The sequence below is a fragment of the Lepidochelys olivacea genome (assembly GCF_965140295.1).
Source record: "Lepidochelys olivacea isolate rLepOli2 genome assembly, chromosome: 8".
In the NCBI taxonomy this organism is placed as follows: domain Eukaryota; kingdom Metazoa; phylum Chordata; order Testudines; family Cheloniidae; genus Lepidochelys; species Lepidochelys olivacea.
Window position 1 is genome coordinate 26502088 of NC_140418.1, and position 23165 is coordinate 26525252.

General features: G+C 40.7%; 1 long non-coding RNA gene across 1 annotated transcript in view; it reads left to right on the top strand.

Annotated features, from left to right (window-relative positions):
- Positions 1 to 906: 906 nt before the first annotated feature.
- Positions 907 to 23165, top strand: part of LOC311525697 — a 372687-nt gene continuing 350428 nt past the window's right edge. The window contains exon 1 of the long non-coding RNA XR_014712841.1: positions 907 to 1092. This is a non-coding gene — a long non-coding RNA (uncharacterized lncRNA). The remainder of the gene's footprint in view (positions 1093 to 23165) is intronic.

A 23165-nucleotide genomic window follows, 5' to 3' on the forward strand; every position in this document is an offset into this window, starting at 1 on the left:
GGGATCTTTGATATGCACTTAGGGTTGACAAGAATTTGGGTTTTCAAGTCTCTTCCTTAAAACCTTCACACACAATGAACTGCATTTACTTAATGCTAGAGAATGGAGGGGGATGCTACACTGAAAGATCTGGAACCTAGTGTTCCAGGGAGTCTAGGTGTACATATCTAATGACTGGGTCACAAAACTAACCCCTACATAGCGTAGTATATTTGAATAATGATTTTCCTTCAGAATGTGACAGGGAAGCAACTTTAAACAAGCAGAGGTTGCACAGAGGGAAATCTATTACAGCAAACAACAAATTTGACCTGTTAATATCATTAATAGGACACAGTCACAATGACTTGTGCCTCTGAATTTACCTAATTATGCATAAGAATTGTGTTGCCTTGAATCTGATAACCATGATGATTAGCAGGGTCAAATAGATTTTTACCAAAATTACATAAAGCAACTGCATATTTTTCATTTACAGTCATCAAATGGAACCATGGCTTTATATGGCCATTTCCTACACAGGACACAGTATTGCACACTGTCGGTAAACTAGCATTAAAAACAAACAAACGCACAAAAAACTTGTTCTATTCACTTGTTTCTAAGGGAAACAAGAAAACTACAAATGGACACTAAGGAAAATGGCCAATAACTATACTGGCCTATAATTAACTGAACACTCTGCCTTCCCAATCTTGTCTCATGTAATTGTTTGCATTTAAACAGTTGTGCCTCATCTCTATCCTTAATTGTCATAACCCTTGGGGGAGGAGTGAGAGAGTTTATAAATAGCCCATCCTCCATTTTGAAACCTTTGTCCCCATTCAAACACAGTACATGATGTAGAGAAGAAGCCAGCAGCAGATAAGCTTAAATTATGAAAAGACAGAGTGGGGAAATGGTATATGCTGAGGAAGAGAACACTCTTTCTGTCCAGTCAGTCCCTCTTTCTTGTTCAGAAAGGAAGGTAGGAGAGGAAAGAAAAGATGTGTGCTACTCAGGTCAGGTGAAAAGCCATAACCCAAATCAAGCATGTGCAGCAATTGTGGAGTAAACGTGTGAGATGTTCTCTGGGACAGAAGCAATTCTGAGGTACTGAGGAATTATTTTTAATTTGGTAAATTATTGTACATGGCTACAGGTAGAAACCTTGTTTTCAGAACTTAGGGCCCTGATCTGGTAAACTGTTATGTGTGAGTAACATTATACTCGTGAGTAACACTGTTGAACCCAGCGGGACTACTTGTGTGCTTCCTTAGGCATATGGATGTTTGTGTGGTTTGGCTCTTGGACCCTGATTCTGCAGTCACTTGTGCACATGCTTAAATTTACTAATATGTGTAGACCCGTTGATTTCTATAGGACTACTCAGGATAATAAAGTTAAGCACATGTGTTAAGTCTTTGCAGGATCTGGTTCTTAATAATTATGATTTATAATCTGTAACAGACCTTTCACAAACACTGTGGCATCACCTCAAACAATTGAAAAAGACAATGTACAATACCATATACAGCAAGTAACTCCAATGTCAATATCCAATAAAATATCAGATCAACAAATATTTAAATTGTTTAAGGGGAAAATGAGTTCAATTTAACAGTCTGATTGCAAAAGAGAGGTTTCATCTCAATCAAATTTTGTGTAGCCTTGAGGGTTTTCTGATCACTTGTAAAAAATATTGATTGATGATGATCATTTACAAATAAATGTTTTCCCTACAGCGCCAGTGGGGAAATATTTAATATTTATTGCTTTCCAGGTAAAGGTTTTCAACAGGATTTTCAGCATAACTGAAAATGGTTTACAGTGTTAAAGAAGATTAAGTTGACAGCAAGCTATTTTCTGTTGTCATATGAATAACCTTACATGCAATTTGTTTATTGAGTCTAGTGAAAGTTAATTACATATATCAAAGAGGAAAAAATGTTGATTTAATTTGAATTTTTGTTTGCCTTTATTTGAAGAGCCTGGAAGCTATTTCAAGATTAAGTATTTTAATTAAGTGAATTAATAAAATGTTACAAGGTCACTTTGTAAAGCAAAGTTGTTATAACTTTGGAATAAATATGTTATTAAACTGTGTAATTAAATGTCAGTGAATTATCAGTTCCAAACCTGACTATATCATATAAATCTTAATGTTGTTTTCTAAAATGAAACAACACTGAAAGTTTATTGCTTGTGTACATTATTTTAAAATAAATTCTCTTTGAGAATGAAAAAAGATTAAAAGTTATTTTCAAGTCTAATGCAAGCAGAACTTCAACTCACAGTCAGAAACTGACAGATAGTAACATCATAATGTTAATTAATGTAATAGGATAGATAAAAACTGGCAAAGGTTTCTTGCAGCAGTTTCTCCTTTAGTGGCAGGTGGAAAATGCTGGTATTTCCTCTGCGATTGTATACTTTTTAACACAATGTTGGAAATGAATTCGCTCCTATATTTTAGGATGAAAAAACAAAATTCTTTTTTTGTGGGGCAAGATTGTTGTTCTTGAATTCAAGATTCTAAGCTATGCAGCCATATATGGAGGGTTTTTTGTTTTGTTTTGTTTTTTGTTCTTTTTTTGAGAGAGAGCCTCCAAACCAGAATCCAGGATCCAGTCATCTTTGAGCTTAATATATGTCTTCATTTGCTGAAAAAGTATGCCGTTGACTCATGTTAGCTAACATGGTAACTAACATGAGGTAATATGCTAGTGAAGACCAGGTAGTTGGTCTTTAACTTAGCCTGCTAACATATGAAAATTACATGGGGCGAGTATAGGGTTTACCTCAACCTGCTAACTTGAGTTAAAGATACAAACTGCCTTGTCTTCACTAGGATGTTACCACATGTTAACTAACACAAGTCAACAACATACCTTTTTACCTAGCAAAGACAAAGCCCTAGGGTAGTTTGAAATATAAAACCAGGTCCTGCTCAGAGTTTTGCAATGGCAAGTATATTTACAATTAGCTGGATCAAAACCCATTGATCTAAAAACTCCTGGGTTTGGGGGTGTATCAAATCTGGGTCCAAATTTTCTAGCTGTAACTCCTTTCTGTTTTTTTATTATTATTTAAATAGTATGTCATAGCACATTGACTGGTGTCCTGGGCACCTAAAGAGGTGGGCAAAAGTTTCCAGAGGTTTAGGTTAGTGGAATGAGAGTCTGACTGACAATGTTCAGATCATTAAAATGTGTGTCAGAATTGTGTGACAGATCTGGCATTCTACCTCCTTTGAATACCCACTGATGAAGTTTGTGACCTGATCCACCAGTCATTATTCTTGAAAACAGTGGAGATTTTGAGTGAGGAATGACTAGAGGATGAGACACAAGTTTATGCATCTAAGAATAGGAGAGCAGAAAATCATCACACACATCTGAAGGCAGATGAAGTATTTGCAAAATTCTTATTTGTCTTAACAGATTTTGCAAATCCGTTTTTACAAATGATAAATTGTGCTTGTTTTGTGGAATGGTAGAATATTTTTTTCAGATATAGTTTTATAGAAAAACGATGTGCAATAAGATATAAACATACAGTAATAGTCACCCAGCATGTAGCGTACACAGTTCTCTGTGGTAAAACCAAAGTTGCAGTTCTTGAGTCTAATCCATCAGGAAATACCTGAGGCCCTCTGGGCTGTGCATGTTCTAGAAAGCCAATAGTTTTGGTTACCCAGAGGTTTGTTCTGACCAGGGGAAAGACTGGCCTGTAGGGAATGGCCTTCAATGGATTTTAACAAGTTGTGCAGTGGAGATCTGCAGAGCTAACCAAGGAAAGGAAATCTCCTATATATATGAGCTTTCTGTCGTTCTCATTTCCCTGTTTTAGATCTCTCCATATTGGGGTCTTCAAGCTGGAGTATAGTTCTGGAGCAATCACCCTGTTTTGTTTCCAGGGAGAGAGATGGACTTGTCCCTGGACCAAAGATATGTGGGGTTGAGCTCACTGCTGCCCACACATCCTTCTGGGCCTTTTATCTTCCAGCTGATAGTAACAAACCTCTCAGCCTGGGATAGTCTGCTACTTTCAGGCCATGACAAATTTAAAGAATCTATCTTATGTGGTTCCATTACATAGTACTTGAGTGCCTCACAATCTTTAATGTGTTTATCCTCCCTCCACATCTCATCCTCCCCTGATGACATAGGTAAGTGCTATTATCTCCATTTTACAGATGGGGAGCTAAGGCATAAAGAGACTGAGACTTTTCCAAGATCACACAGGAAGTCTGTGTTATGGCAGGGGCAGGGGTGAGCTGGAGCTGGTTTGCACTGATTCGCTAGAACCGGTTGTTAAATTTAGAAGCCCTTTTAGAACCGGTTGTCTGGACAACTGCTTCTAAAAGGGCTTCTAAATTTAAGAACCAGCCAAAACTGGTGCTTTAGGCGCCGACTCCGTGGGTGATCCGGTGCTGGAGGACTCACAGGGAAAATTTGGTGGGTGCACAGCACCCACCGGCAGCTCCCTGCCCCACGCCTGGCCCCAGCTCACCTCCGCTCTGCCTCCAGCTCCTTCCCTGAACGCGCTGCCCCGCTCTGCTTCTCGGCCACCCCGGCTTCCCGCGAATCAGCTGTTTGCACGGGAAGCCTGGGAGGGCTGAGAAGCAAGCGGCAGCTTCGTGCTCAGGCCCAGGGAGGCAGAGCGGAGGTGAGCTATGGCGGGGCTGCATGAGGAGGGCCGCCCGTGCTGCAGCAGGTAACCTGGGGGACAGAGGGGAACCGCTCCCCACCCCAGCTCGCCTCTGCCTCTGCCTCCCTGGGCCTGAGGGCGAAGCCTTTGCTTGCTTTTCTGCCCTCCCAGGCTTCCCGTGCAAACAGCTGATTCGTGGGAAGCTGGGGGCGAAGAAGCAGAGGGGGGCAGTGTGTTCAGGGGTGGAGGCGGAGGCGGGGCGGAGGTGAGCTGGGGCCGGGTGCAGGGAGGGGCGGGGAGCTGCCAGTGGGTGCTCTACACCCGCCAAATTTTCCCCGTGGGTGCTCTAGCCCCGGAGCACCCACGGAGTCGGTGCCTAAGGCACCACTTTTGATGTGATCAGTGCGGGGAGTGGCTACTCCCCCTGCTCCCCTCCTAGCTATGCTACACCGCCCCTAGGAGCCAGAGGGACATGCCGGATGCTTCCTGGGAGCTGCCCCAGGTAAGCAACGCCAGGACTCCCCACCTTGCCCCCTGGCAGGTCTCTCTGGCTCTTAGGGGCAGGGTGGGCACCCACTACGGTGGCCCATGAGACCCTCCTGCCCTGTTCAGGGGGCAGTCAGGGGACAGGGGAGGGGCATGGATGGGGCAGGGATCCTGGGGAAGAGGGGGCATCAAGGAACGCGGGGGGTTGGATGGGGCAGGAGTACCAGGGTGTGGGGGTGGGCCATGACCCCCTCGTGGGGTGAGGAGGGAACCGGTTGTTAAGATTTTGGCAGCTCATCACTGGGCAGGGGATAGACCCTGGAATTCATGAGCCCCAGAGTGACACCCTTACCATGGAGCTTCCTTGGTTACCAGAGAATTGTGACCTCGGGAAGAACTCACATCCATGATAAACAGTCAAGGGCTGCAAGGAAGTTTATATGTCCCCCAGAGTCATTCCTAAGCGTGGGACAATCAGACTGACAGAGGAATCTGGATCAGCATTTGCAGCTGCATTGCCCCAGAGGCTTGGATTGCTTCTGAGAGAGTCCTAGAAGTTGGGTAGACCCTCTGTGTGTTATAAAGGGAATTGAATGTGAATGTGGAGAAGTAGCTAAATAATCTCTGTGTACCTTTATTACCTTTATTATCCCTGAACCATCAAGTTAGGATTGTCACTGTCCATTTTCACAGCGGCACAGAGTTGTAGCCCTGGTTTATATGCATTTTACCACAATAATTTATTTATAAATAGGTGCTTACCTAGGATTTTTCTACCTTTATACATGTAAATAATGGGGCAAATTATGATCCGAGGGTTCAGCCCACGTAACCAGCCTGCCCAAAGATGCTCTCTGCAGTCATGTACAGGAAGTCTCCACAGAGCTGTTTTCCCCAGCATGTGAGGGGAGTGCAGCCCTCTGTCCACCCATCTCTGAGCTTCTAAGCTCTGTGCTGAAGTATAGAGATGTCCAAGGAATGGAATTCCTGTACTGCAAGAAAATTTGGTGGTTTTGAAACATTTTTATACTGAATCAGGACAAAATTCCAAGACCTCAGGGTTTTTTTAATTGGATCTGCCAAGAAGCCTGGGAAGCCCCAGCTGCTCACCAGGTGGGCTGTCAACTAGCTGGGGCTAGTGGTGAGCGGGCAGAGAAACTGTCATGTTTCCATTGAAATCGACATATTGCTACAGAACATGTTGATTTTGATTAATCTGCATTTTCCAATGGAAAATATGTTCCATTGGAAATTTCTGACCAGCTCTACTGAAGAAGCAGACTTGTTCCAGTGGAGTCAGGGCTCTTATCATCCTGAGAGCATGGACAAGATTTCCCTCTTCCATCTTAAATGAACACAATTAAAACCTGTGGTAAAACTGCATTTAAGAGGATAGTGTTCCAATGGTTAGGGCACTAGCTTGGGACTCAGGAGACCTACATTTAATGCCCTTCTCTGTCTCAGACTTCTGTGTGACTTTGGGCAAATCACTTAGTTTCTCTGTTCCTAAATTCCCCATCTGTAAATTGGTATAATCGTCCTTCTCTACTTCCCAGGGTGTTGTGAGAAAAAGACATTAAAAGATTGTGAGACACTGTCAGATATGACAGTAATGGAGGCCATGTAAGAACCTAAGTTTGATAGACAGTATGAAAGAAATTTGTGAAGGAAACTGAGAGTAATCCAACCCTATTCAATCTCAGGAAGGAAAAAAGAAATAAAAGCTCTTATAAAAAGCTGTAAATAACAGAATTGCAATAGTCATATTCTTTTGTACTCTAGACCCTCTATGTACTACTATCATTGCTGCTTATACGAGGCAAAGTTTTTCTCATGCTGTCAAGTTTGATGGTATCTACTGCTGTAAACTTTGCACTCATTGCATTATGTATCTAGTGAAGAGACAGAGAAAAATAGGTCAACATAAAGTCAGCAACTATTTTACAGATCTCTTGTATGGGCAAGGGAAGAAAGAAGTCTAGAGAAAATGTTTAGAGCAAAACTGATGCGAAATGTTGGCAACACAATTCAAACTTCCAGAAAAACATATGGAATGTATATAAGGCAACTTTTCATTTTTTTTATTGATAATTTGCAAACTTTACTGCAAATGAAGTGTTTCTTTTTTGCCTTTTCAAATCAACCCCACTGCTGTGGCAAATCTTGACTTATTTAAATTTAAGATAAACTCTTAATAAATGTACATGATTCATCTCTCCTTAGAGGGGAGAGACCATTATTTCTCCAAAACAGGAAGAGTTATTAAAAATAAATAAAACCACATACACATCACAGAGAGATACTGTCTACAAGTTGTGGTTTATATTTTATACTCAATGAACTGGGGAAACTTTGGCTTCCTTTAAGTATAACTGTGGTTGGTATTTAAAAGTGATTATTATAGTAAGCTGGCACAGAAAGCAAACTTGGCTTAGTGAATTCATTGAGCATTTGTAGTATGTTAGTACAAACTTACTCATGTGGTAGGTCCCCTTATTACAAAACCATCCATGATATAGTGGGGGTTACATTTAGATATTAGCAGTGGTGAGGAGGTGGAACCCTCTAAAATTTGTTTAGCATGTCATTCACAGAGTTGTTTTCTAAAGTCTTGAAACTATGGTGTAGATTGTCATTTCAGTTAAGGAATGGTAACTCTTTTTTCTTGTAGTGGAATAACTCTTGTGCAACAGCAAAGAATTAGATCCACTCTCCAACATGCACATGTAACGTTGACAGACTCAGGTTGTCGGCGGGCAGGATCGAACCTGGGACTTCTGGAATTTAGTTCATGAGCCTCTACCACATGAGCTAACAGCCCAACGGGCTGAGGATGTAGAGCAGACTCATTTAATTCTCTCTAAGTGGTCTTGGTGCCACAAGATGGGACAGAACACCACACCCAGAAGGTGTGTGGGTTACACACACACTCTTGTTGACTGTCTCAGCAGAGCTCTAAGAGAAGAGTGTGGGGAGACTAAACTACAGTTGCATCCTTTGTGGTTGTTGTGCAGGAATATTGGCAAAACTGTTTTGGGGACGCTTGTGTTACAACTGCCCATGCTGCACCTGTTCTGTGGACTAACTTTAGTATCCTGTTCTATCCTTCTTGCATCTCCCAGCAGTATTGAATCCACTTTTGAAAATAATATAAATTAAACAAGCCTATTTAGGGTCCCAAGAATATAATATGTTCAGGCAATATTGCCCTTGTCCTCTTTCTTCTGTATTAAGTGCATCTGATTTCTTCAGGCAAGGTGGAAAAGGAGAATGATGACTTTCACTGACCTGGTTACCGCTCAGCAGCAGTCAGTTTAGGGAAAATGAGACAGTAGGCTGGATGTGTTCAGTGGCAGATTTTTGCATACAGAATGGTACACTGTGTGGTTGGGCTACTGATGGCATTTGGCGTGCAAGCATAAAAATAGAGCCATGAGAGTGCAATAGTCACACTTTCTCTCTTCCAAACATACTCTCAACTCCCATCAAGCACTTCCTGAATACAGTTCTCTAAATTCCTCTAAGTGTTAGCCTGTACATTAGCACACTGTAGCACCCTCTATTGGGAAGCTATCTATTGTTAACAGATAGGAAGGGGGAAAGGATAAGCTGATAGAGAAAGGGTATCTTATCATAAACACATGCATTAATCATATCTCAGAACACACAGTGTGTTTGGAATAGGAGGGGAAAGGATGGAGAGGGGGATTTTTGAATAATTTTTTAACCATACAAATAATCAAAAGGCTCGGAGGCTATAATTGCTTCAGGGTAAGAGAAAACAAAAGATGTCATTTATTCCAAATATATGTTCTCTGTTTCATATCCAGATGAAAGGGGGTGATGGGGGATAAAATATTCAGTGGGTCAGAGCTGAGGAACAGAACAAAGATGTTTTTATTTTAAATATATTTGTTTCTTGGGCTTCAATACAGGAATAACATATGGGTTTTTGCAGGTCGAAATGTGAACAATTGTTTTTATATTTGCCCTTTAAAAATATACCCAGCTCCCATTTCAATATAGCATCATAATCAGAGCTTCTCTCAGCTCTCACTGTACAAAGATTTAAAGAGACAAATGAGACAGGAAATTAAAGGATTGAAGGGAAAGCCAAGCTAAGTTACTTATTGAATTCATATTTGAAGGAAGAATAAGGTGGGAAAGTATCCCAACTTCTCTATCACTTGTAGCAAACATATTAATCTGTAAAGATGATATAGGAATCTCATTTTCTTCAGGCATGTTTTCTGGCATTCAGTTTAGCACAGTTCTGCAGTGAAGGATATCACCTCTGTTTACATTTTCATTTCTGATAAAAGCTTTCCTAACTAGCAGAATCATGATCTAATTGGACAAAGGATGACATAAATGGCCCTCTTTTAAGCTAAGCTCCTCCAGCAGCTAACATTTGCTGAGCAGCAGGGGAGAACGAGGGTGTGGTTTGTTCATTAAAACATGCTACCATGGATAAGTGAATGATTGGATAACAAAGGAACTGACCCAAAGCGAATTCAAGGTTCACGAACGTTTAGTTAACTTTCCTTGTGTGACAACTAAAAATGCACCCACTTTTGTACTTCCTGATTGTAGCGGAATCAGAAAGACTTCTGCTTCAAGAGAAATGAGAGGGACAGATTAAGGTACAGTAGCCACACACCATGGTTCCCAGAGTTATGTGATGACAACAGGATCTCAGCTTTCATTTAAAATGAAATGTTCCCAGCCCTCACATTGTGAGGAAAAGCTTGAAAACATGACCCACGTACAACTGAGGCTGTGATGTCTGCCAGAGTCTGCAGCAGAGAGAGAAATAGCAGCCACCAGGGTAAAGAAGGGAAGCCACTGGGTCTCAAACCCACCACCAAAGCAGGCCAGACTGCCATGTGAGCATAGCAATCTGTGTGGGTGTTCGCCGCACTGCATTGAAACACATTTTCAATCATAACTCTTTATTAAGACAGATTTTTGTTTGGGGGGAAAATGTTCCTTTTAATCAGTCTCAGGGTTGTTATATGTTTAAATTTAGAAAAGCTTTGTGCAGTATTGTTGTAGCTGTGTAGGTCCCAAGATATTAGAGAGACAAGGTGGCTGAGGAAATGTCTTTTATTGGACCAACAGAAGTTGGTCCTGAAAAAGAAAAGCTATAAGTATTTAAGCCCGTGGTGATGATTAGAATAAAATGTGCTCACTTCAGCATGTCCCCTTGCTTTCTTAGATCTCTTTGATAATATCCAACATAACAAATTGGACAAATGCAATGTAGAAATAAATATTACCTAGTTCCACTGAATTATAAAGGTTATTTAACGTAAGAAGTTTTATGGTTTTGCTAAAGGTTTAAAACCACAATTAACTGCTTCCTATAAAATCATGTCATGTCAACAAGATTTTTTGTATGCACTTCAGCAACTGGATAAAATGAAATGTGGCTGCTTTTTTCAAAGTCGTAGATACCATTTGAATGGTGCTTTTATGCAAATAGAATGAACTTTTTAAAAAGTATTGGATGAACTCAGTGTTCATGTTAGATTCTTGGAGAGTGAAGTCCTGAATCCGAAGAACCATCACACTGGTGGTGCAAGCATCTCCCCATTAGCTTCTAAGATATTTCATCCCTGGTGTCGAGAGACTACTGGGAGGGATAGAGGATAATTCTTTCTATGTCCAATCAGTTGTTGGTTTTGTTGCTGATGTTGCCATCCATGCTGCCAATCATGGAGTTGTGTTTTGTGCAATGAAATACTTGTTCATTAGCCACTAGACAAACAACTCATTTCACATAGGTCATTGAACAGCCATCTGATAGGAAATGTCAGTACATTGCTATTTGCATATTATAAAGCAACTGTCATAAGCTGCCACAGAGCATGTAAATTCCGGGCGAAAGTAAGACCAAGATAAAACAGTAATATACAACTGTTAGGGTTGCTTTCTTTATCTGGCTGTGGTTTTTTTTTCTTATGGATTAAAGGAAATAAATTTATATGTATCTTTTAAAAAATTATATGTACAAATTTGTTTACCAGATTTCTAACCATAGAATTACATATGAAATTTCCTTTTAACTATGTTTGTATTTGTTAAGCATCTGTTAACATTTACAATGATTAAAAATGCATGGGATCTTCAAGGGGAAAAAAACCCCATCCATACAGAATTCCTTTATTTTGCAGAAATGAAGGAAACACTAGATATTTCTTTTCCTTTGATAGTTTAAATGTCAGCACATATTCATCAAAATGGGATAAATAAAAAGTCTACCTGTTTTGGCAGAATTTCTGCTTTCTAAACCGGGCAGACACCTTCCCAGGAAGACTCTTGCATTCTAATGTTCCCTGTCTTGTTAAAAGGTGAAAAACTAGTGGTGATCAATGGTTATAATTTTATAATGTTCAGTGTTCTCCAGATGACGGCAAGGAAAATGTCTGTACAGTACTTTGGAAAAATAAATTTTCAACTGAAGGATATCTCCTAAGAATCACAAATAGAGGTTTTCAATGTTGAGTCAAATTTTACATTTTTTTCTTATCCTAAAAACAATGGTTTTGCAATGCAAATCATCCCCATTTTTGATTTGATAAACATGCACATGACAGTCCACCCACCAGTAGAAAGATGCCTCTCCTGGAAATCTTAGTTTGGTGTATCAATTTTACTGTAATTTATTATGCGGATTATGTATTGTATTGAGTGCATGGGGATCTTTAAAAAATACTCACATGCACGTGTGTTCCTAACTACCTACCCAGTTGAATTTTAGGAAGGCCAAGTTTATTGTATGGTTTTGCACTTGTAATACTGATTAGCTGAGTATCGAGTTGAACAGAAGTAATTTTCCTCTTCAGTTTTCTTTTTAAAAATAATGAAGTGCTCACTAGGTTGGAGATATCACACAGTAATACCTCACTGCAATGAATTACAAAAAGGAGTAATTCAATGTAAGCTGTGATCACTGTGTTCTGAAGTAAGATTACCACTCATAGGCATGATATAAAATGGCTTTATCTATATGTATAGTATGTCTTTAAACTGCTTGCCAAGGTGAGTCTTGTAATGAATACCATCCTTGCTCAACAGCACATTCAACAGCACATTCGGTCACAATTGGTTCAGGCTGTTCTAATACAGCAACATTTGGACAATTCCTCTTTTTTCACTTCTGCAAAATTGTGAAATACTTTATACTTTGACCAGCTTTAGTAATTTTTAGTCAGAAAGTTTTGTTGAGAGGCAGATAGCATTGCACTGCCTTGCACACATATGCTCCGAAGAAAGCAAAGCAACAACTGACGATTTAAAGATAGCTGTTTTTAGAAAATTCTCAACCTTGACAAAATGTGTCTCTCTTTCTCTAATGTATGGGGGAGGGGAGCATATGTTTGCGCACACACCATGTAAAATATAATTACTCTTGCGAGAGAGAGAAAACTCATCCTTCTGTGAAGTCATCAGGTATTGCCAAAGTGCGACCCTTCTGATACCACTACATTTCAAGGAACTTCTAGAACACTATCGTCGCTGGTGAGACTATACAAGTGTGGCCCTAAAAGTTAGGAACAAAGGATGTAGTAGGCCATGTGGTACCCAGCTCTTCCTTCCTTGCTTTTTATGGGCCTTTTAACCAAACTTTTCTGCTTTATTTATTCATAGTATTTTAGCGCATTTACTTTCATTTTAGTATTATGTAGCATTTTTTGTTTGCTTTTAAGTCTGAGTTTCAGTGAATTGCGCAATAAGATCCCCTGACTGCCTCTGGTTTGATTCCAGGGCATCATGTCTGATTCAGGTTTAAGCAGTATATCTTGTGTCCTTCTGACTTTCTGGATTTGGATGCTGTGACAGATATGGCAATTTCCTGTGATACCTTTGGGACAGCATACTGTATTAAGTTTATGTAACATTGTGGGCCAGGGATTGTATGGAATTCCATGGGGGAGGGTGATCACAGCTCATCCAGGAACAAAGAATAGTGAGAGGTAGTTAGGCAAATTCATTCTGGTTGTAACACCTGAGGAAAGGCTTTGCATGTACTACTTCAAACTGGATTCTCCAGAGACCAATAGACAAAGGACTTTTGGATAAATAAGCCTGAGTTTAAACTGACTCAAGTCCTTCTTTCTGATCCATCAAATGGACAGGACCTTCTGTACAAGGGGGCCACAGTCCTTCCTGGAAGAGGTTGGAAGGACTTAAGCTTACTGAGGCATGGTAAGACTGACAGGTGATCTCTGGTAAGCTTTTAGCATGCATATGGAAATTTTTAATATGTTTTACCTATAATTCTTTCACCTTAAGAATAAATATGCTTGCTTATAAAGAGCTGTATGGTAACTTATAACTAGTGGCTATTATGATGTTCATAGCCTTTGAAAAGAAAGCAAAGCACAGATGCTAGCCTGTTTAGGGAGGCTGGCTTCCTACAGATATCACAGTGTAGGCAGAGAACTGTGCAGCCTGGAGAAAACCCTGGTCAGGAGGGAGGTAGCAGCCTAGTATGAGTATCTTCAAGGGACTATGGACGGGTAATGCATGTGTGTCAGTTCAGGGCAACTGCACCTGTAATACCTACTTGTACAATGTGCCTCAAGGAAGACCATTTACCAAATCATTGTTTGCCTTTTCAGGCCCAGTGTACCTAGCTCTAGGCTTTATTGATGTCAAAGACACTTGGAATTGTCCTTGGGTCAGAGCCACTTTGTTATGCAGGGATAAAAAGGCCATCTTCCGTGCTAAGGCACTTAAAATGGGACAGCATAGGCCTTCAGTGGCAGGTATAGAACTATCATCTAGCAGCAAGTCAACAGAATACTCTGTGGGCTTGTCTACAAGGTGCATTAGTTTGCATTAGAGGATATAAATCTAGTGTGCACTAGCATGTTGCTCACTAACTGGTGGACCCTGGACTCTAGGTGGACCCTGCTAGCATGCACTAAAAATTCCATAGTGCAGTCACATTTCACACAGTAATACACTAACATGCAGTGGGAATTTTTAGTGAGACCGCCATTGAATCTGTGCTGAAAACAGGTGCCATGCGTATGATGGACACATCAGCATCAAGGAACTCACACCATCAAAAGGAGGAAAAGCCTGCCTGAATCCTAAGGATCATTATACTAGAAGGGATGAAGGGGTCTTCAGAAAGGAGGAATCTAGAATTGGGACCTCAATCTGCAATGATGGTTCTTCATCCTTCTTTGAAACAGCATCAGCACCTGTTCTTCTCAGGACAGATTCAGCGGTGATCTCCTCCTATACATGGGATGTACTGGAGCATCAGTCTAGGAGCTACCATTGGTACAATCCAGGGTGGATTTGGAGGCTCATCTGGGCAGCTTCTGGAATAATAGAGTTGCAGCTTCCAAAGCTTCCCATTCCCCTACAAGCTTTCCTGGGGTTTTCAAACCTCATAATGCAATCCTCTTCAGATTCTGCCTTTTTGTGGCCCATTTTAATCCATGGATGTTAGGGGAGGCCTCTGCTATCATGAGAGCATTTTCGTTTTCTAGGATACCATAAGCAGCTACTTGAGAAGCCTGTTTCTGTCTTCTCTTTTGCTCCCTGTCCCTGCCCAGGAAGGAAAAGGTGCAGTCGTTCTGTCCACTACCACTGACGGTTTGTGATGAATTTGCAGGGAAAGCACTCTTGAAGAACTGTGGCATACTGAAAAAACAACCTTTCCTCATTAGCCCTGAATCAAGAGGTAAAATAACTAGGTGATTCTAACAGTGAGAATACAAAAAGAAAGAGAGAGAGAGACTGGAAAAAACCTCTGATATTTACAAAAAATGAGAATAAAAGTTCAACTTTTTATTTACTGTCAAAGATACTTTAGGAAAGAGAGTTAGCCCTTGAAATTCATATCGTAAAGGATCATCAATCAAAAACATACAAACAACACTCATTGCGGGAGTTCTGTTCACTTGTGCATTTGCTTAACCTTAAACTTTAACAAGTTCTTCTTGCTTTTGTGGTAATGAACTTAAATCAAAAGGAAAAGATCAATTGCATTTACTGTATGACTGAAAGTTTCTGTGTTAGGAGCAGTGGCTGGTCTTCACTAGACCACCTGCAGAAGGGGATTTCTTCTGAAACAAGATGAAAAGTCAGACTACTTGATCTTTCATGTATCAAGGGCAGTAAAATTCTAGTGAACTGTAGTAACTGCCTATCCCCTACTGTGTACTGAGATTAAAATATCATTTTGACTGTGATCGTTACCAATCTGAACCTTCTATAGTTGCTTCTTAGAATAGAAGGCACATTCATCTCTTGTACCACACAACATCTATCCTCCACCAGAAAGCTACTTTTACCTCAATATATGGGTACAAATCATGTATTGGCTTGGATTAAGCTGTTTTTTACATGCCCCTAAACATGTTTTTTTTAATTCAGATTGATGTAGAAGAAAATATTATAGGCTGCTAATGAACAAACATTTGAGCTAGTATATACAAAATACTGATCTGATTCAGCAGTGAAAACAGAAGAAATTAGGGAGTTGGTGATGGTTCACAAAATACACATCTTGAGGTTTGATGGGTTTACTACAGTGGTGGGCAGCCTGTGGGCTGCACGTGGCCCGTCTGGGTAATCCGCTGACAGGCCATCAGACCATTTGTTTACATTTGCACAGCTGCCCGCAAAGCTCCCAGTGGCTGCAGTTCACCGTTCTTGGCCAATGGGAGCTGCAGAAGTAAGGGTATCAATACCATACCATGCCATCCTTACTTCTGCGCTGCTGCCTTCAGAGCTGGGCTCCTGACCAGCAGCCACTGCTCTCCAGCTGCCCAGCTCTGAAGGCAGCCCCAGTGCCAGCAGCAGCACAGAAGTAAGGGTAGCAGTACCACAAACAACCCCCCCACCCCCGCCCCAAATAACCTTGCCACCCCCCACAATTCCTTTTTGTGTCAGGACTCCTACAGTTAGAACACCATGAAATTTCAGATTTAAATAGCTGAAATCATGAAATTTATCATTTTTAAAATCCTGTGACTGTGAAATTGACCAAAATGGACCATGAATTTGGTACCTATGTTCAAGAATCATATATACAATCAAAATGTTAGAAAGAAAGCAAGGGCATCATTATGATTGCTAGTGAGGGAGATTTCACTAAGGTCTGAGCAAGGCTAATGGTGTTAATCAGTATTCTTCACAAACTAATTCCATTTTGAGTGTTTGTAATTTGTGTTTACAGGATAACACTATTCCCTACAAGTCAAATATGGCTTTTTGATATTCATGGATTTTTTTTAAATGTCACTGAAATTATCTTAGAGGAGCAGATCTGACAGGTCAATCACCGCAGATGGTAAATGCTTTGTTAATTATACCGAAATTTAGAAACAATTGTAGAATGTCTTGCCTCAGGAGAAATTTCTCTCTCACTCTGTTTGGGAGTAGATTTCCTCTACTGAATTAATTTTGTGTTTGTGAGCGGATAAGCATCTCTCTGCTGCATTGTAGGAATAACTCCTTGCTCCTTGTTCAAATATGCAACTGTAAATAAGCAAAGGATATTGCAAATAAACAATGCCATTCTTTTTAAATAATGCAATGTGTAATTAGGATGGTGCAATTACAACAGTGTACAGCTCTCAGTGTAACAATTAGTTTTTCAGTAAAATGTAATTTGTTCCAATGTAAATGTTTTCCCTCAATTCAGAAGATTCCCTTGAGTTGTTACAATAACAAGCCTATTTCTACAAGTAAATGTGGTTGTACAGTATGTTTCAATACACAAATCAAAAAGGACAGCTACATTATAATAAGCTACTGGAATTATAAAGGCTAAGCAAAATGGTATCAGTACTACTTTCTGAGGAGGAGGTATATGTCTAAGTACCCCCTCTTGTTTTTTCATTTTACTCAGTGAAATGTTGGGAGGGCTGAATGCCTCATCTAAGCTTGTTTCAAGTTTGCTTGCAACATTACTTCACAAATTGGCCGGTACTTCACATTACTTCACAAACCAGTTGACTGGTACTTATGCGGCCTCCACTACTACAGTATCTGAGTGCCTCACAGCTTTAAAGTATTTATCCTCGCTGCACACTTGTGAGATAGAGCAATGCTATTAGCACCATTTTACAAATGCAGAATTGAGGTACAATTAGACTGTGACTTGCCAACTTTGTACAGTAAGTTGTGGCAGAGCTGAGGTTGAATCCAGGTCTTCTGTGCCCTATGCTAGTACGTTGGTCAGTGGACCAGCCTTTCTGTCTACTAGTACTTTCTCAAAACAAGAAGCCAATATTTTGTAGTGTCTGGAGCAAGTGCAACCTTTTGTCCCAGCAGGCTCTCCCTACCCAGTTGTCAGACCATAAATTGAGTTTCCAGATGAATCAATCCCCCAAAATGCTGCTCAGTATAGGATCAGAATAAGTTATCATCTAAAAAAAGCAAACAAAAACAAAACAAAGAAGTTTCCTTTCTCAGTTAAAAAAATCTTTATGGCAGCTGAGCACATAACTACTCACTGTGTTGCTGAAAAAAGCATCAGAAAGTCTGATTTTTTTGTTGTTGCTGCACAGATCTATATTTATTAGCTTCTTTTCAGGACAACTGTAGTACAACAATTTTTGTATAAAGAAACAGCACACTGATGTTAATGCAGAAACAGGCAAGAGTAGTATAACATTTTATTGCTATCTGTAAAGTAGGGATAACAGAGCTTACCTCCTTCATAAAGCATGTTGAGATCTACTGGTGAAAATCATTGGATTAGAGGTAGGTGGTATTGTTCAGTTCAATTAATATTTCTGAAAGATCTCAGGAGGTTTAAATGAAAAGATGAATATAATAATCCAAGATGGATGGATGGCAGCATGCAACATATTCTTTTAAAAGTGATTCTGTCTGAACTTTAATTTTATTTTTTTTATCTTCTAGTCCCAAATGTTTTCAAACTATTTGTGTTTTTATTGTGCATGGTGCCCCACTCTCACATTGGACGTTCTGAGCTTAGATCCAACTCTAACCTTGCAGTTATTGTTTACTTTTAAGTATTGTGGTTTGTTCAGTGAACAATTTAAAAAATAAACAGCAGCAATGTGTAATCATTGTAGGGATAGATGCTGCCTAGAGCATCATCTGGTTTGGTTAAGTCAGTGCTAATGGAACATCACTGCTGATTAAAATAGCAAGAACAACAGTTACTTCTAAGCATAAATATTTCTGTAGGTCTTTTGTTTCTCTCATTGTGTTCTTTGACTTTTAATTTCAATTTCTTAAAGTACAAGACACAAGCTACAAGAAAAAATATTCTATTAATTATCAAGTTGATTATAACTTCATAATTGGTGACATGTTCTGTTGAGATTCGTTCTCTCTCAAAAATCTGTACACTGTACTATGCTGCTTCCCCTGAATTCTAATGAGGTAAAGAATGGGAGACAAGAGGAGACAAAATAAAACACCTTCTATAAATGCAATGATATTGAATTGATATTTACATTCATCCTGTAATCGTACTTGCGCCTGTTCTTGAATAACAGTAATGGTGATCAAAGCAGAAATGAATTATCTTTAGCCTTCACACTTTCAGACTACTCACCAATCACTGTAATTCAGGAGAAAATGGGGACAAAACTACACCAACAAACACAACCACCATTGCGACCTGAGCAAAAGTGCCTTCCACCCAATAAAGCTGAAGCAAGATAAGGACTGTTCTATTGCACACTATGCCAAAGATAATACAGCACAAAAATGCATTCAAAAAAACTTTACCCCGTCAATTCAAAATCTGTCAAAGAGAATTCATAGCTCTTCTGCTTTATTAACTGAAAAATCCCGCTTGGTGTCTGCAGACAGATCAGCATTGCTAATAGCACAGCCTATGTTACTCCATAGGCTTTTTTTAACCTTGGTTCTACCAGCTGTGACTCTTTGCAAAGTTTTACTGAAGTAAATGCCACCAGAAAAAAGATGTACCAAAGGAACTTGGACTTCCGGTTCTTCCTCCTCTCTGGCTTTGGGTTTTTTTCTGCTTATGCAGAGAAATGCAGCTGCCTTCAGATGAGAATCTGAACAGTAGCCAGCTGCTTTATAACTGTGTTAGCCTGAAGCCCTCATGAGAAATATCTTTTTTCCTGGAAAATAAATTATAACATTACTAAGTGATGCCTGACAAAGCTAAACAGGAGCCATGCTGATCTATTGCAAATTCATCTGCAGTCTCTTGCTAGAAAGACAAATAAAAGCACTTCATCAAAATCAGTCAGAGAAACCCAGGAATGCTCATAGGAGACCACTAAACTCCAAATACCAATCAATTTTACCAACTTTGGTGTCAAACTTGCAAGTCCCCTTAAATACTGAGTTTTAGAACTGAAAAAGCAGCTGCAGGGTATTGGGGATGGGGAGTGGGGGAAGAGATTTTTAGAGTGCAGTTTAGAAGGCCCTATATGGCAATAGCAGTCAGTATATTTGTTTGTCAAAGGCCTGATCTAGAGTTCGCTGATGTCAATAGGAGTCATTTGATTGACTTCAAGGGGTTTGGATCTGGCCCTATGTGGTTCTGAAGCTCTATGTTCCATCTGAGAATGTAGGGTCACAGTTTTTCTATTCTAGCTGATATTTTTCAGCTCCTTTGCATGAGTATGTTTCTTAATACCCAGTGGGCACCCCAACTGCATGAACGGCAGAAGTAATGGCAGGGCTGCCAGCTTCTAGATTTTGTACTTGAGTGCAAAGTCACTGGACTATGATATTGTGAAAATGTAACCATCATGTTTGTATTCTCCTCCTTGTCCTGAAGAGATTTCAGAGCTGTTTTGAAACCCAGTAAGATGTAGGATGCTGTGAGGATGTTGATCCTCATGAAAAAGATCCCAATTCAAAATCAGAAGTGTCTTTTCAGAGAAGAGACTGGTATCAACTTGAAATTGAGGAAATTGCTTACTGTCCTATTATTCAATATTTATATTCTCCAAATCCAAAAGGTATTTTAAAAATCTGCTCAAACAATGTCAGATGCTGTGTACACAATACAATAGCTAGAGATAAAAGTAGTTTCCCCCGACCCCACTAGCTCCATATGTCTGTTTGTCAGCACAAATAAATGTTATGACTTGAATAAAAAGTTAAGGGAACTCATCAGGTGGACTATGAAGCAAGCACAGAACAACACAGCTACATAGTGGATTAGGTCTAAACTGACCCTGAAATTAATGATTAACTTTCCTGGCTTCTCTTGGGTTTTTCTTCTTTTGTTTCTAGCATTGTGTTGTTTGCTTCTTTTATCTCCCAGGTCTTTTTCTGAGTGTTTCACTCCTTTACCTCCAAAAATCCTGTTACTTTACTTAAATTTTTTGGCTTCTCTGAACCCTTGCTTCCCACCACATTGCCAAGGTATTTTTTTGCAACTTTTATGTTGATCTAGTTTCTTTTCTTTCCTTGCTTCAATAGGGGTCTAGATCTGCTCCAATTCAAATTAACTGGAGTTTTTCTATTGACTGGAGTAGGGAGCCAGATTTGGTTCCAGGTTCCTCTCTGCCTTAGCTAATGACCCTGAACAGCTAAACAGCAAGACAGAGTGGCAAGTGGGTCCAAAGTGATACTTGGCTGAATTCAGAGGTTTAAAATCTCATAGAACTTATGCATTGCTGTTTGGATATTCTGTAAAACACACATATTGTAAAACTGGCTTGCTGGATTAAAGAAAAGCAATCTGTGCGTGTGGTTATCAGTATGTTCACATTTGGCTCTTTGTGGCTTAAGTTATGTGAATATTATAGCTTTTTTTAGGGGGAAAATGCATTTGTGGGAGTACTGGATGGCTAAAAAGATTGCCCTAAACTATGGGACTTTTAATCTTCAGGTCACTACTTCAATCTAGTTCTAATGAGTCATTGTTACCAGCTTCGCATTCAGTAGATGGTGTGGAAGTATTTAGTGGACAGTAGCCTGCAGGTCAAAAATAAAAATCACAACTAACACCAATTAGCATCCTTGCTCATAGTCTTAGCAGATCAAGACTGACTCACTGTGGAGCCTGAACTTGGATATTCTACACTGCAATCAGAAATGGGATTGCAGCACGTGTAAGCATACCTGAGCTATCTTTGATCTAGCTAGCTTGTTAAAAATATCAGTGAAGGTACAGCAGCACTGGCAACAGCTTGGGCTAGCTTCTCGAGTACTTACCCGGGATCTCGGAAGGACTTGTACAGCCCGTGTTGCCACCTATGCTGGTATGGCTTCACAGCTGTTATATGAGCTAGGTAGATCAAAACTAGCTCAATTATATCTATATGTGTGCTACAGTCACGCTTCTGATTGTCTCCTCTATGCTATGTATATTGTTTTTGACAAGTCATTGGCCACAAGTGCAGCTAATCCGGTGCTGAGCATGGTTTAGATGAAAGTGTTAGACATGGACAGTTCAAAACTGAAATGGTGCTGACCAGGTTCCTCTGTGGCTGTACTTCCAGGTGAGCCATCCTCAGAGCCAGTTCAGCTTCACCTTTTGTCAACAATGGGTAATTTCACAGAGTAGTGGAGAAGTGTGACCCCTCTAGTCAGGGCCAAGCCCTCCCATCTTTGACACATCTGGCATGTTTGCTAGAATGTTTAGTCATTTGAAAACATCTAGAAGAGAAACTGCTTCTGCTTTGTGTCTCATTAAATATCTGCTTCCATTTTTGTCAGCATTCTAAGCTATCAAAACGGTCCTTGTGAATGCATGTAGAACAGGGGTGGGCAAACTTTTTGGCCCGAGGGCCACATCACGGTGTGAAACTGTATGGAAAGCTGGATAGGGAAGGCTGTGCCCCACAAACAGCCTGTCCTCTGCCCCCATTCACCCCCTCCCACTTCCCACCCCCGACTGTCCCCCTCAGAACCCCCGACCCATCCAACCCCCCCTGCTCCCTGTCCCCTGACTGCCCTGACCCCTATCCGCACCCCTGCCCCCTGACAGGCCCCCCGGGACTCCCATGCCCTATCCAACCCCCCCTGTTCCCCAATCCCTGACCACCCCAGAACCTCTGCCCCATCCAACCGCTGTTGCGGTTCAAATACAAGACAGCACAAAGCTTTTAGCAAGCAGACAGGCTGGTCTGCCAACGGACTGCTCCTGTCAGCTTTCCACCCTCTCCTTTATTCTTTCTCTCCCCCCGCGCATTACATTCTCCAACAGATAAAAGGAATACACTGGCTTTGTTTAACATTCTTATTTACCAATTTCTATCTACCGCATTCCTTGCTCTCGAGCCTTGAGCCCAGTCCTGGGAGGCTTCCCACGGTTCATGTCATCTGGGCGAGATTCCAAGGTTCATGCCCTTGAGAGGAGCTGTGTGTGCACAGGTCCAGCACAACACTCCGGGTGTGCCCTGAATGTTGCCAAGCGCATGAACCCTGTATGAATCCTACATCCCCTCCTTTTTTGTTTATTTGTGCTCAGCCATCTCATGGTAGCCATCAATTTGCTTTTGCAAGCCAATTAACTCCCGGACAGACAAGGTCATAACTCGTGGAGCCTGCCAGGGCGGGTCTTGACAAAGCCTTAACAGAAAGGAAATACATTGCACACAGCAACAGCAAAAAATAAGCTTAAGAAGGTAAAGTGTAATTGGCCGGGCCCCGATTAGCCATGCTAGAGTACTGGGAAGAGAGGTTCGCGTAAGCAGCGAGTATCATCTCATTCCCAATTTCCTCAGGGTGATGACATACTGGAATAAGGCACGTACCTAACAATTCTTCAGCTGCTACAAAATCAGATAAACAAAAGTGGGTAACATTTGCTATGGAAGCCAATCTTTCCCATAGGTTGTATGTCATTCGGGCCCGTAACGGAGGAAGCGCTCCTGAGCCAACCCCTACAGGAAATAGCAGGCACAAAAGGCATACAATCAATACAGAATTAGCAGTAATTTGGGCGAGAATTGCCACAAACAAAGTCTCAGGAGTCTCTGGCTGTTGGTTTGCTGCCAGTCTTCGTTGAGCCGCGGCGACCAATGCTTTTACTGCTCCCCATGTCACAGGCTGGCTTGGGACGCTACGCCTCCTCCGTTTCCGTCCCGCCGTTGTCGACC